Source organism: Liolophura sinensis, chromosome 5, assembly GCF_032854445.1.
Source record: "Liolophura sinensis isolate JHLJ2023 chromosome 5, CUHK_Ljap_v2, whole genome shotgun sequence".
NCBI classification, from domain to species: Eukaryota; Metazoa; Mollusca; class Polyplacophora; order Chitonida; family Chitonidae; genus Liolophura; species Liolophura sinensis.
This window is the reverse complement of record NC_088299.1, coordinates 10,080,476-10,096,381: the sequence shown is the minus strand read 5'-3', so window position 1 is coordinate 10,096,381 and position 15,906 is coordinate 10,080,476.

Here is a 15,906-nt window from a genome sequence, read left to right as displayed (position 1 = left end):
CTACATATGGACATTAAAAGAATACCGACTTATGAGCCCAAGGAGCATAGTTGTTCGACGAGGACTATGAAAAACAAATTTCGCAAGTCTACGTTGAAGTTGTCCAACCAGTCATACAGACGAAACGTTTAGACGTTGTGAGGCCCAAGTAACGTGGGCTTGAATGTCTTGCACAGCTGCACATGTTTTATCATAGTCACGGGATAGGTTGCAATGTCATAGACATTCACTCAAATTTATTATTTAATCATGATGACAATTAGAATCTTGGACATTTAAACTACCTGACATGCCATTTAAGTTTTTGTTAAGTCCTCAGATCCCAAGTTTGTGTTGAAAAGTGCAGAATAATTAAACAGGGAGATAGGATTCCACTTGATTGCCACATGTACATAAAGCGGACCCTAATTCTTCATCATTTATTGTAAAGAGCCGTTGGTCCTGGTTTGCTGTTCTGTAGACTACAAAAGTCAGACCATCAGCACTTCACTCACCGAGGTTCAAATCCAGCTCTCGCTGAATCGCCTGCAGTCAAGGATTTTGTCAGCTACCACACCACGGGGGTGACTTCATTCGAGCTCTGTTCGCATTCAGTTTGTATATCGATCTGTTGACATGGTTATATAAAATGGCAATTTTATGTGGAGTACATGGCGTAAATCGTCGATCAAAAAAGGAGTAACAGAACCAAATCGGAGAAGTTTTTCGTGAACAGATAGAACTAATACCTAAGCACTGCAGCTCGTCTAGGAACGGTTATGACCTCAAGACAACGAAAATTGTCATTGTATTCAGGTAAAATTGTAAGCGCGGCCACAGACTTTAAGGTCGTTGCTGGCCGTGTTATCAAAAATGTCGTGATTATGTCGTAATTATGTCGTGATGGAAATGACTTAATCAACACTGTGCTAAAAAGAACCTTGCCAAAAAAGTTGTATCGATGGGACAGGGAGGAAACGTATTCAAGAAGAAGGCAAACTGCGATTAAGAGTTTGTATGTAGAGAAATCTTTTGGCTGATTTCTTGGCCCTAAAAGTATAATCTGTGCTGTATTTTGAGTCAGAAAGGTGAATACAGCAATGCAACATGTATAAGGAAGGCTTTTCCCAACAGAAGTTTTCCAAGATGGTCTGGCACAAAAAATTCTGTCCAATGAAGATAGAGGGGTGTAGATAAGCAGAAACTGATATAGGCGGGTGTTTCCGTGGAGAGTAGCAAATCGATCATTAATTCATGATATATACATAACGGTGGTGGAGAAGGGTACCTCGGGGAGATGTTCCAGGAGGGTGATAAGGAAAGGACGGGGTGCAGCTGCCCAATAAAGAAATCACACGACCCAGGGGCACTCATATCACTATTGCTTTTACAAAGTTAGCAAGAATCCTCCTAATTGACGTTGGCATTCTTTGGTGAAACTTAACGCACGTGAGGTAAATTGGGTAGAGATATCGTTTTATCAGTATCTTGTTTTATCGGCAATTTGACGGCGTCTCGGACTGATTTACGGCACTGTCAAATTGGCCGTGTCAAAGGCAACTGTTCCTCCAGGAATCCATCGGCAGGCCCTTCTCCAGGAATTGATACACGTGGTAAACTGCATATAGAACGTTAACAAGCTCACACGTGTTGTGTAGGATTCATGTTATACCGCCCACATCACACACGGCGATAGCCCTTTTTTGCAGTATCCACTAATGTTAAGTGTAAGAAGTTTCAGCTTTCCAACATTAAAGACCTTTACGCAGCGGTACGAGCCGTATTGAGGGTATCCTCAGCTCGCATACCTCCTTCTCTCTCCTACCGGACCCGCTGATCTGTCTTCTGGGGTCACTGAAGACCCCTTACCCACCTGCCCAAGAGGTCCGTAAGCGCCTTGCACGTGGCGAAATCTCACATCATCACACGAGAAAAAACAGCACCTGCAGATACACTCAAAACCATATCAAGGTGTCGACGTTGACCTCTGTCGGCTTCCGGTAACCTTGGTGCACACGTGAATCTCCTTAACAACCACGAACTTTGACCTGGAAAGAAAAGAGACCTCAGGGTTCCGGAGAAGTTACAATGTTATTCAAAGCGTTCATCGCTTTAGGATTTAATTCCCCACAGCCATACCAAACACCTGCAAAGAACTGGTCATATCACCCAATTAAAGTTGTGGCTGAAACAGTTTCTCTCTTTTCAGCCCGCCGAAACTAATGAATTTCTATCAGGGTTATAAAGTATATAACAATGAATTCCGTGAATACTGTATCTTGGTGAAATGAGTAAATATAAAATGGATCTCACCCCTCGACACACTATTGAGCGATTTAAGATAAAACTGACTTTATATGAAATATATGACATCTAGATAAACGTTTTGCAATGTGATATAATTTTATAAACAAATCAATAACTATTCTGTCTGTCACAATCCTTCGTCACTGCTCTGGTTTTACACTTTTTATGCTGTAAATCTTCTTTTATATTTCTTTAAAATCGGACTTAGTGATGGTTGGATAGCACAGAACAAAGAGTCCACTTAAATCGCTGGTTTTACGGGATTTGTGTCTGTGCTCCTCCCAAACTCACGCGATGAATCTCAAGCCTTTTCATGGCCATTTCAATCATGCAAGTCACATTGATACATTTGGGTTTTTTGTATCGGACCCATTTCAAGTTGGAAGTGTCATTTGTCCACATGTTTAGCTCTTTGTGATTATGTATTACACCCTCCTTTTCTACCTGGAGTGAAATACTGAGTGACATTGGGTAAATAAACTTGAAATTGCACTGAAAGAGTCGAAAGTTGATGACAATCACGCAGTTCTGGTCTGGCCTTGCTGGAGTTATTTGTTTTCTGATTTTTGAACTAACACTACAAATTGGAAAAAAAAAATGGACCGGATCTCAACCCTCGCGCCTCACCACATTAGCGGCGTGTCAGTAGAACTGGTCAGTATTCTCCTTGTGCCCAAAACAGATGTGTAGTCAGCTAGACTGAACATTACAAGTAATCACCGTCACCAACTCCCTATAATTATCGTGGTAAGAAAGCTCGGGTTGGAAGGTCTGTCCTGACCCCGGTGAAATACCCACAGAGGATGTTTCCACAACCCTTTATTTCAACACGGCGGCTTAGCGACAGCTGTATGGTTTACCAAACGACCACGTGACAGCACAAGAAAGAAAAATGGCGTCCAGATCCGAAGGCTGTTATTAGAGGTAATTAATCCCGCTTAAGATCAATCAGGATAACTATCAGACACGAGTGACCGTCCCATTAAGAGACAGCCATTCTTGTTTATCGTAGTCGTATATGGACATATCTGCTCCGAATGGCGGCAACTCAGGTGTCGGAATCTTGTTATGTTTGGACAATTCATGAAGTCTTTTGAAAAACGATAGGTGTCAATTTACTGAAGAGACCCCTGTCCGATTAGCTGATCTTGCAATTCATTTGTCTGTTATTGATTTACTGATCCATGCTTAATGAAGGCTAGACGTGTATCTAAACTGGACATATTAATACACGAGCCTATGCAAATGTAACAAATGTTTGCTACGAAGAAACCTGAAGGCTTTTAGTCAACACACAGTACACATTCCAATCTTTCCAGGAGGCTTGTTCAAAGAAACATTTAAACAAAAGGTGTATCGGATTAGCGTGGGAGGAGAGAGGGGTGTCGGGCAAAGAACTGTTTATGTCTGACAATATTAGTCTTTCAAACATTTGGGTAACCAGGGAAAACATATAACTATAAAGAGCCTGAGGCTGAATTGAACAGTGACTGGCAATTCCATGTAGGTTAGGCTCAGACAGGCACTTACTCCTCCAGATAAGTAAAGGAAATGTCTTCCAAATCGTTATATAAATATTTTGTCGTGTTCGCTGGGCTGAATATGGGACGGCACTCATGATAGGTAGATCGTCTACAGGCTGGCGCTAAGACTCCGGGCGTCACAAGTGATAACCCTCCCACCGTGGGGCATTATTACCCCTCCGCCAGACACCGGCTGACACCTGGAATCTCACGTTAAACCAGCTCGTCACACCCTTCTAGTTAAGTACACCATATATAACAGCTTAACATTGTAGTCAATTGGACATTTTCCAGTAAATGTTTGTACGTCATAACCAGTAGTCGTCTGCGGCCTGGCGTCAGGAAGTTTGGCAAGTACTTAACGGTCCATTGTTCCATACGTGACCCAACTCACACTAAAAAAAACCTAACGGATTCGTCATACAAGTAAATTGTCTTGACTTAAGAATAAAAATGAAATTATTAAACAAAACAAAAAAACAATAACAATCGGACATGTTTCGTGTTTTTGGTATCAAAGCTGGGCATTGTCTATGCCCGCATATCTGAATTCACTAAAGAACACCCCTAAACCTGCATTCTACTGGTATTCCATTTAAACATATCCAGGCAGTATGAAGTGGTCAATGTCATAGTCGTGCATCACTTGGCAAAAGTCAATAACATTTGAACTGCAACAAACAAAAGATGGTAAATTATTATGCAAAAAGTGAACTGTAGCAAAGAAATAAAGTCCTAAGCTACAATTCCAAGTTAGTTTATTAAAATCTGTGATGTGACATGGTTCTGAATTGAATCATTTCTTGAGCTGTAGCCATATTTCAATCTGCTCTTTGTTATTCCAAGATGGATCTTTTGTGAAGAAGCAAATGGCAGATACATATTGCTTTATGCTTTGTGCTGACTTTCGTTCCCATGTCACCTTGTTTAATTCTCGGCAATCCGCCGCCAATATTTAAGTAGAGTTTACGAAATGTCGCCATTCCTTTGCCTCCAGCCTAGACGGTGACCATATGCAGAGTGTCACTGTATTGTTACGCCGCATCCGGGCGCTGGGGGGAAAAAGTGCGAGAGCGTGTGTGTAACGTCACAGCCTGTCATCAGGATCGAGTGAAACACAGCAGCCGGTCCAGCCGACTTGTTGAGAAATCTGACACCAGCAATGGCGGTTTTCAGCATACAAACTCTCCCAGTCTCACAGCATCTGCATAAAAACACATCACAGATAGCCATGCGCTGTTTAATATTTACACCGAATTAATGCTTTCAGCGGATTTTGCTGACAGACATTGGGTGACATGGATATAAATACGAAGGATAAGATCACATCAATTTGGGTGGCATTTAGGCTGCTTATATAATTCGGTGGACACAAAGCTGAAAAACGACATTACACTTCATGAAAGGGGGGTAAATGTAAAGTTAGTTATCAGATTGGACATCCCGTTAAATACTATGGTTATACATCATTAGGCTTTCAAATGTTTCAGAATTTTCGTTCTTAAATTGAAATTCAACTTTGCTCTTAACTACAAGGAAACCATACCTGGTAAACAAGAAACACAGCCTTTAGCTGATGATAAATGTAATCTACTTGAATTTCGCTCAAAGGGTCAAGATATTTCACTAATTTATGCCAGTACAAAGTATTAGTAGCTATACAATCGGTTGCAACAATGCCTGACGGGTAAATATAACTAGATCACAGCATAGCGAGTTAATCCAGAGCAGACATAAAAGTATCATCGTTGGCGGTGAATTCTGGCTTCTTTTCAGTTTACCTCAGTTAGAGTTCTGTTCTATCTAAGTAAATTAATCTGAAAATCTATAAATCTAAGCTTAAATTGTACAGAAACTCACATCTCCTATTTTACCTTGACAGTATTCATGAACCACAGGTTAAAACTTGAATTCAATGTATTTTCTTGCATTTTTGGACACCACGACTGATTATTATACGACATTCCTATATCCTAAGTTGTGGTCGCTGTGAGTTCAAGTCCAGATCATGCTGGTTTCCTTTCCGACCGTACATTGGAAGGTCTGTAAGCAACCTGCGGTTGGTCGTGGGTGTCCCCGGGCTCTGCCCGGTTTCGTCCCACCATAATGCTGGCCGCCGTCGTATAAGTGAAATATTCTTGAGTACGGCATAAAACACCAATCAAATAAATAAATATATCCTAAGTTGCCTCAAGGCGTAGACCTGTTGTAATTGCTTTGTTTTTTCTATCAGTGTTCTATGAAGAGTTAAACCAAAAATCATGTCAAGGGGCTGTACCGCTGCGGTTTTAGGTGTGAAGGTCATCTAACTACCATCACTCTTGTTACTGCGTCGCTTTCATTCCCTTTGTCATTCGATGTTTGACAAGGCCCTGTGTGGAGTAGCATTGATGACTAATCTGGAAATCAAAGTTCCAGTCATCGGCTTTTGGACAACACTTGTGTAATGAACGTGTGATCCGGTCAGATCTGAGGACGATTCCACTACGCCAGTTTGATCTTGAGTCAAGAATTGAAATGTGATTTAAATGCTTATTTTAGATAATAAAATTTTAAAACACTTAACAAAAGTTATGTTAAGAGAAATATATCGAAATTTGAGCACCTGAGGACAAAAACGCTATTCTGTCGAGGTTTTAGGTTTTGACTTAATCGCTTTGTAAAATCGATTCCTGGAGTCAGTTCTATAAAGTCATTTCTGACCAGTCAAAATGCCTTGCGTTTGGTACTGGAAGATGAAATTTCGACACATTTGTCTGAAGATGACATTTATGAGGCTGTCAAAATTTCAATTTTTGGGGCAAATTTTGACAGGTCAGGGATCGGTCCTTGATGTTTGGATTGGGCTCAGCAGTTCCTGACTCTCACCGACACAAGACACAGTTTTCCCCAACAACAGAGGCGAGGACGGTGCACAGGGAAACCGGCAGTTATCACAGACTGACAAACTCCAGACCCCGCTAACATAGATACCTCTGAGAATTAAATACACATCCTTTTCGGTTTAGGCGATTGGCAGCAACGTTCATTAGCGAAAACCCAAGAGGTCGAGGTTGGCGAGTTAACCAACCAAGATTGGAGCAGCTTTCGAGGGCTCGCTTGTGATGTGTGATACTGAAGGGGGTAGCCGATGTGTACAGCCGATGAAAGGGGCATGTTGCCACGAGACAGCGGGCTTAATGAAGTAAATAAGCGGGGCATCGAAATGTAATTGTGAGTAATTGTGCCATGTGATATATTAAGTAGTTACCATTGTTGACAGTGAGTGGCATCTTAAATTTCAATTACCTTAAAATGGACCGAAATCTACCCACGGGAACAATTAACTGTTGAGGCCAGATCGAATTTTCACTCCTTGATTATACCATGAGGCGTTTGGATAACTGCGACTCCCACGGCTGATTTGGTCGGCTTGGGACCGAGACAAAATCCAAATCTACTTCCCCATACACACAATGTGTCAAAAGCTCATCGCTGTCTTTCGTCAGGCACTAATCAGGCTGAAAAGGTTGCTCAACCCATTCTGCATCGAACTCAGAATCACTGGACTGTCCATTCTCTCTCTCTCTCTCTCTCTCTCTCTCTCTCTCTCTCTCTCTCTCTCTCTCTCTCTCTCTCTCTCTCTCTCTCTCTCTACTCCCCCTCCCCTACCACACCACACCAGTCTTGTCCGATTCTTCATCACTGATGACCAAATAATGCGTCGTTGACGGTAGCCTTCAGCGGACGTCGATTAGCTTTTTTAACAAGCTCTAACGTTCTTTCCTGACGAAAAAAAAAACCAGAATGACCTACAAACGTTTGGTTAATCATTACAAACAACTCAGAGGAAAGTGACAATCACGTTAAAGTCGGCTTGTTTGTAGTAGCCATCACATTTAATGTGACGAGATCTCAAGTGGCCTTTACCAGGCAATTAAGCGGCCGTCGGCGATAGTATGCCACTGGTTGGGGGATTCATACTAAAACCAAGACAGCAATTTGCTAGCCGGTAAGAAAAAAACACACCAACAACGACAGCTCCTATGATGTTAGTGCGTCAGACAAGGTTTGTTTGCAAGGCACTGATTTAATGGCCATAACCATTATGTACCTAATAACTGATTATTCTTTCTCCAATTGTCCCCAGTTTAGTTTTATCCGGGATGATTATACACATGAATATCCGAAGTTCTAGGGGAAATCCTGAAACGTTTAGTATGTATGCATGTATGTATGTATGTATGTATGTATGTATGTATGTATGTATGTATGTATGTATGTATGCTTGGGGATTTATGTCGTTCTTGAAACATTTTCAGTCATATGACGACGAGGAGTCATTATATGTGTGTACATATACTGTGAATTCTTGTGGAAGGGCGAATCCATGCTACCACAGAGCTACAGTCACTGAAGTATCACGGCGAAGACACCAGACATGACACCCCACCCCCACCCAGTTATATTATGCTGTCATAGGGTCAACAAGTCCCGTTTCCTCTAACCCCTCAGTGCTGAGCGCCAATCGAGGTAGCAATTTTGATCCAAGAATACCGACTTCGAGGCAGGCGCGGTCTACAAACGTTAAACGTTTTGGCTGACTGAACAGTTTTGTTATACCGCTATCCACTGTAACTTTGGTGTGTGTTAATCAAGGGGGTGTTTCCAAACAGAGCAAGGAAACACTTCAGATTGTCGTTCTTGCAAGAGTTTAGATGTATGCATAGCAACAGCTTTATTCAACTGAATTTATAACACAAACCATGTATTTGTTGGCATTTTTTCACTCAATCTTTAGTGATTAGTTTTCAGGCGATTTAAATAAATAATGGATTATTTGTTGTTCAAGGCTGCTGGATATTTCAGCCGTGATATTCAGCATTGTGGTAAGAATTAAAGATCCCTGGAGCCAGATGAATTCCAATGCTCTCTTCAAGCGGGAAAGTTTGTATCAAAACCAGCTGACTATCAATCAAAGAATGTGGTCCTGCGCCAATCTTTTTAAAATTGACTCAGGGTAGATGATTTACACTTGGGATTAAGGGCTTCAGTGCGAACTTAAGTTTTGTTAGCCTCTCCGACGCCGGTGCAGTTTTTGTACGTATATAGATGATAACTGTAAATTTGACTCATCCACATTTACCGTTCTATTCCCAGACGTTGCCATTTCCGGGTGAAGTAAAGGGTCGCACCGTACAGTAATAAGGGATGTATGTAAAATATCAGATCAAAAACAAATCGCCGGTGAGATAAGGAGAAACACGCCGGTATCGCTCTACTTTGTCGAAGTGTCGGCGCCATTTTGAATGAGCCTGATGATGTCGTCTGCCACACATGACGCGTGTCAGCCCGTTATCTATTGGCTTAATTTGTGTGACGTATACAGTTTCACACATGCAAGGCGAGTGTTAATGAAGCGTGACTGCATCGGGAGAGGTCTGCATCAGTCTTTATCTCTCACTGCTATATAGGATGTGATGGAGCTTCCGTTCCTTGGCAGTCAGCTCTGTCCAAAGTCTAGACCATGACTCTCAGTCAGAGTTCAAAACAAATCCGCCCACTTTAGCGAAGTCGTTTGCAAATTTTCGCTCAACCCATCGTAATCTTGTGAAGATCATTAAGCAGTTGAACGACGAAGTAACGCTATGCGGACCATGGACTTCAAAACCTATACCGCTAACTCATAAGCCGCTCATTCCGATCTGCTTTTAGGAAGACAATATATCTTTGTCGAAGGAAACACGTGTATAAGCATCGTTTTAATATTTTAACTGAAAACGCCTGAGTTGGTGTTTTATTTCTGGGGCCTGTGTGGAAGGTCAAAGGAAAACTTCAGGAAACGTCATATTAAAACGAATTCCAACATGACAGATGTACTAAAACAATTATGTAATCCTGAGCTGGAAACATTCTGACCGTTAAATAATCTATCTGAGCAATAAAAACTAATGGTAATTATTGTGTGATAAACCATTCCATTCATTCCAACAACCCTGCATTTCTGCTAAATAAACACTTCTTCTAGAAAACGACGTGATGAAGAATTGTATGTATGAAGTGTAATAAAACAGAGTTTGAATGAACGATTATGGTCTAACGCCAATTTGGAGTTTGAAATGTGTAGCCTATACCCCGATTAGTAACACCGAAGTAGAGTTTAATATAACATTTTGAAGTCGTGTTTACTTGAATAATATCTTCGTACAATCATTAATTCTGTTTTGCATGAAACCCACCTTATCTTTTACGCCCACTTGCTTCTAAGAGAATGCGTTGTTTGGAATAGCGATCCACGAGTTCATGTTTTGACTGACAGCTTGTGTCCAGACGCCAGACAGAACGCTTTATACAGGTTATACTTTGCCCTCAAATTTGGATGCTTCATCAAGATACCGTTTTGTGAAAGAGATCGCTATACTACACACTTGTACAAGGCCAAGAATCGACGCTGTTCCTAACCACAATTTGTCTAAACTACACTGATGTTGGTGAAGACGTTTCCTCGAAAACCATTACTGTGTCCAGAAATCCCAATAACACGGAGTAGTTAGCTCCCTTTTATGGAATCTGAAGCCAGCTCAGAACGGTAAACTGACGAGTGCCAAACCATAAAACAACACATATGGTAAAACGTTGTTCAGTAAGCTGTAACGGTAAGCACAAACGACTTTGGAATAGTGAGATTTGGGGGCATATCACTTATTACAAATACATATATTTCAATGACTAAATCATAAACTTGTAAGCAGGAATGTCAGGAAGCCTTCATCTTTTGGCAATTTTTAAATTAAAGTCAAACACATTGTTATTCGTAATTGTGTACGTTTCACTGCATAGTCTATTTAAACCCTGCAATTGAGACCAGTAACCTTCTCCCGCTGTAAGGTGATATGGTCTAAATAAAAACGCAATCTCCGACATTCGTATGCCATTCGAAAACCATGAAGGGACGTTCCAAGTTGATTATCGTATGACCCTAAATTAATGAACCTAAAACTTCAGGACCTAACTTGTTCAAAAACAGGACTTAATACCAGATTTTAAAGCAAACTGTACTGTTGTACTTGGCCTTTCCCGCTCAGTTCTGCTAAAGATTAAAATATATAATATGACTTAATACTAATATTACCTAATTCACTTTTCAACAACCGGGTCCTGTTCCCGAACATGTAAGCTTAGAAAGGGATTACATATAAGCTGTTAACATGGATGCAAGAGAGAAATAGTCATGTATGATACAAGGAAGTCAAGAAAGTGCGTGAATAAGTTCCAAGTCGTATACAATATATATGTGTATCTCAGTCGCGCTTTGATTGCAGCCTTTCATAAAACACCGCGTATGTTGATATGGTTAGCACTAACGTGGCATTAATTCTATTACATTCAACATGTAGCACTAAACTAGTAGTCGTAAGGTAGTAACGCTAGGCATGAAGCCAGATTTAGTAGGAAAGATTTATTTATTTATTTATTTGATTGATGTTTTACTCCGTACTAAAGAAGATTTCACTTATACGACGGCGGCCAGCATTAGGGTTGGTGGGGGGGAGGGGGGCAATAGTAGGAAAGAAACCAGAATAATACTTGCATTCAGAATTGTGCTCTAAATATACTTACGTGCATTCTGCATTCAATTCCATAGTATTATGCATCTACGGTTTTATTCGCTTCATGCATGCAAAGTGTATGAAATTAAAAACTTGAAATTAACTTGAAATTAAATTACATTTCTAATTCTTGTTTTCAAGGACGCCATGGTGTAGCTCAGTAATTGGATATCCCCTGTTTTGTATCACATTCAATACCTGTAATGTTCGGCAGTGATCGGATATCCCTTGTTTTGTATCACGCAATACTTGCAATGTTCCAGCACACCATGATGTACGGCAGTGGTGGGATATCCCCTATTTTGTACCACGCTCAATACTTGTAATGTTCCAGGACACCATGATGTAAGGCAGTGATCGGATATTCCCAGGTTTGTATCACCCAATACTTGCGATGTTCCACGACACCGTGATGTACGGCAGTGATCAGATATCCCCTGTTTTGTATCACTCAGCACTTGTAATGTTCCACGACACCATAATGTAAGGGAGCGATCGGATATCCCCTGTTTTGTATCACGTTCCACCACTGAAGTGTTCCTAGAGATCGTCTGATGAGTAAATTTGGTATTCCCCCACATATGAACGTTTAAGGCGTTTCCCGCATTGAATTTTTCCAGGATACCGTAATCTAAAGCAGTGATCGCATTTTTCATGTTCTATATCACGGGAAAAATGAACACTAAAGACGTTCCATCATTTAGCTGTTCCTTGATCGGTTATCCTTAGTTTTATATCATGTACTGTATATTACCAAGACACAGTGATGCTAGTCAGTGATCGGATGTAACCTGTTTTGTATCACTGTATATGAGCATTTAAGACGCTCTGTCGAAGAACTGTTCCAGCAACACACCGGAAGAACGACTGCCTCCTTTACACCGCCGCCATGATGGATGGTGACCCGTGACCTGCCGTTGATAGGGACCGTATGCAAGTCTCAAGGGATGGGGCTACTATGTTGACAGGTTGATTACCAGCACTACATTTCTCGATGCCTTTTCGGCGCTTTCCCGATAGATTTCATTTAATACAAGTTGTGTCTTACAGGCTACTAAAATAACAATAAGGATTTGCGGAAACAGTTTTTGGAACTTTAATGATATTTGTTTAATGATCGCTATATCTATGTGGGAGTTTGTTCTGCACATATTTCGAAAGACCTTGGCGCATGTTTCTTGAAAGTATCTCATGTATGCCACACTTGACCACCGTCTTGTCAAGAGTTCAGTGCCACTGATAGCTTCCGTATGTAATTTCAATCTTTATGTTTTGATACGCATTTTGAAAAAATGGTTGTTGAATCAACATGCATTGATTCTTAACTAGCCTCTTTCTCAACCTTCTGAAAAATTCAATCATCATTCTTTTGTGAACGAATTATGAAACATTTCAGCATAAAGGGTAAGTTTGAAAGCTTACTGAAGAAAGATCCATTTTGCATGCAGGTGAATTGATGTAGATTTTATATTGTTGACGTTTCTGCAGAAAGGTACAATGTCTTTGTTTGTGTCCTGTAATGGGTGTTGATAATAATTTTATTCCAAACTATATCCGCTATTTAAACTAACTATCGGAGGTCTAGTGGTTAGCGTGCACACAGCAGGCTCTCACCAATGCGGTTACTGTGAGTTTAAGTCCATCTCATGCTGGCTTTCTCTCCGTCTGTACATGGGAAAATCTGCCAGCAGCCTGTGAATGGTCGTGGGTTTCCCCCGGGTCATGCCTGATTTCCTCCCACCATAATGCTGGCAGCCGTCGTGTCAATACAATAGTCTTGAATACGGCGTAAATCACAAATCAAATACATACACAAACACCGATATCTTTATGTATTTATAGATTTCTATTTACATTGTTCTCCTGATAAACAATTCAATTCTCTACCAATAAATACTGGCCTTGAAACTAATCAAAATAACTCGTGTATATATTTATTTGATTGTTAATAATTCTACGCCGTACTCTACCGTATAAATGAAATATTCTTATGTAACAGCAATCAAATATATAAATAAGATAACCATCTTAAGCCATCGTCATCACCATCCTCATAATCACTATCGTGATCATCAAGGTAGAAATACGGTGTTAATCGCATGGTAGCAATAGGGGTGTCCATTTCTTGACGTTCTGTTCTGTTACCTCATGGTTCGTTTTGTGCCAGGTGACACACACTGTAAAATTAAGCTTTGGTCTTACCCGTTAATGAATGCTGAGAATTCAGTCTAGTTGAGTATTACTTTAAGTAGGCAAATGTTTTCAGTCCTATATTCAAGTGCTGTAATCGTTTATATTCATTTTCACATGTGGACGAAGATAATTATGTCTAACTCTGGTTAACCTTGTGTATATGCATCGTGTAGAATAAATCGACAGTCTGGATATATGAACAGTTCCTATCAAAACGCACTTGAGATACATATTTTTAATTACCGACAAGTTACAATCTAAAAGTGTACTCGATTCGGACACCCATTAAATTTACTCGCCTTGAAGATTCCTCGAGCCTGTCTGACATCATTGAAAAATCTGTTGACTGTTTCTATTTACAGGACTCCCTCTTAATTTATTACTATGTATCCTTTTTTGTGGTTCGTATTGGAAGTTGTTTTCGAAATTGGTCTTATTGGGATTATTGATTGACCTGGGACGTTCATTACGGCTGATGATTGTCATGCTGAATATATGTGTGTCGACCATGTTTAAATGTAGCTTAGCCTTACATAAGGACAGTCTTTTCTATCCTGGTTATACGGCTGCCCTCACTGAACCAGCCAATCCACAGCCCCCGCTGACCTGGAGCGGAAGTCAAACCAAGCAAAATTACCGAGCGGAAAGAGGTTACCTCCTGACAGGCCCAGCAGCAACATTAACCCCGACACCAACACACCGGGGCGCCGGGTCAAAGGGCAAGGGTCAACAAGGTGCTAGATACAGTACACCTTCCGGTTAATCAGTGGATCACGTAACGACCAAGAAGCGGGATATCAGCAGACACTCTCGCTGGCACTGAGGAAAGCTGACCCCGTACAGCCACCTGAAGGGTGAAAAGTTTGGGTTAAGCATTTGGCAATGTTGTTGTGAAAAGAGAATTATTGGTGCCAGTGGCAGACTTAAAGGAAGGAGATAATACAAAAGATTACGGGATTGCCTCAACTCACATCTTAACATTGTTAACTGTAACGTTTAAAATTTCTTTTCAACACATACACATATCAGCAACTTACTTTGAATATAGTTGTTTACGTTTTCCTCCAAACTTTAAATTTCTATAATTACATTGAATGTATTTATTTCTTTGTTGTTTGATTGTTGTTTTACACGATACTCAAGAATATTTCACTTATACGACGGCTGCCAGCAATATGGTAGGAGGAAACCGGGCAGAGCGCGGGGGAAACCCACGACCATCGGGAGGTTGCTGCAAGACCTTTCGACGTACGACCGGAGAAGAACCCAACATCAGCTGGATTTGAACTCACAGCGACCGCTTGGTAAGTGGCTCCTGGGTCATTTCGCCGCGCTGGCGTGCTAACCCCCTCGGTCGAACAATACTCTCATTTTTAGCATTCCAACAAAGTATTATCTTAAACAATACTCACATTTTTCGCATTTCAACAAAGTATTGTCCTTAACAATGCTCTCATTTTTAACATTCAAACAAAATATTGACCTAAGCGATGCTTCCATTAATCTTCTTTTCATCCATACAAAACCTAAACATGTCATATACAACATTCTTGTAAAACTCGATAAGCAAGCGAATGATGTGTTTGTACAGTAAATGTGAGGATAATACAGCATTCTGAGTCATTCTAGACCAGTGATGTTTGATATAGTGCAATTAGCACCGCTACATATTTTTACCTAATTCTGCTTAAACCATTGTGTTATAGAGCGCGAATAACTTGATACTGTTGAAACATTTACATGAACAGCCAAATTAAAACAGTAACCGATATACATTCCCAAGAGGCCGTATTTCATCGGTTACGTGTGACCACTTACCAGCTATCATACTGTCGTCACTGCTGTGGTTCTGCTCTCTTTACTCTTTGCTGTCTTATTATATTCTAATTTTATTCTAATGTGAAATTCAGCTTAAATTTAATGTTTAAAAAATCCAAGGAGATATGGATGACTAAATAAAAAGACTTAATCAAGTTGAATGATCCAAATAGTATAATGCTTACTGATGTGGCCCGTCCTGAAAACAATTGGGGTGGGAACTATAAGTTCAAATGCTGTACAACACACGGACGTCATCAACAAGAGTGGGACACTCCTTGTACCATTTATGCATAGAGTTTTCGGACATTCATTGACTATAGTCTGTTTCTTTTAGCCAGTCGCCTATATTCAGTTGTCTGTAAAATGAGTCAAACTAGCTTCCAAAATTGCATTTAGTCAGTAAAACGTAAGAACACACAAGCTCTACACATGGATATGTTGGAAGTCCATATTTTTGCACAGAAAATGAAATTAGAACACTTTTTTCTAATTAA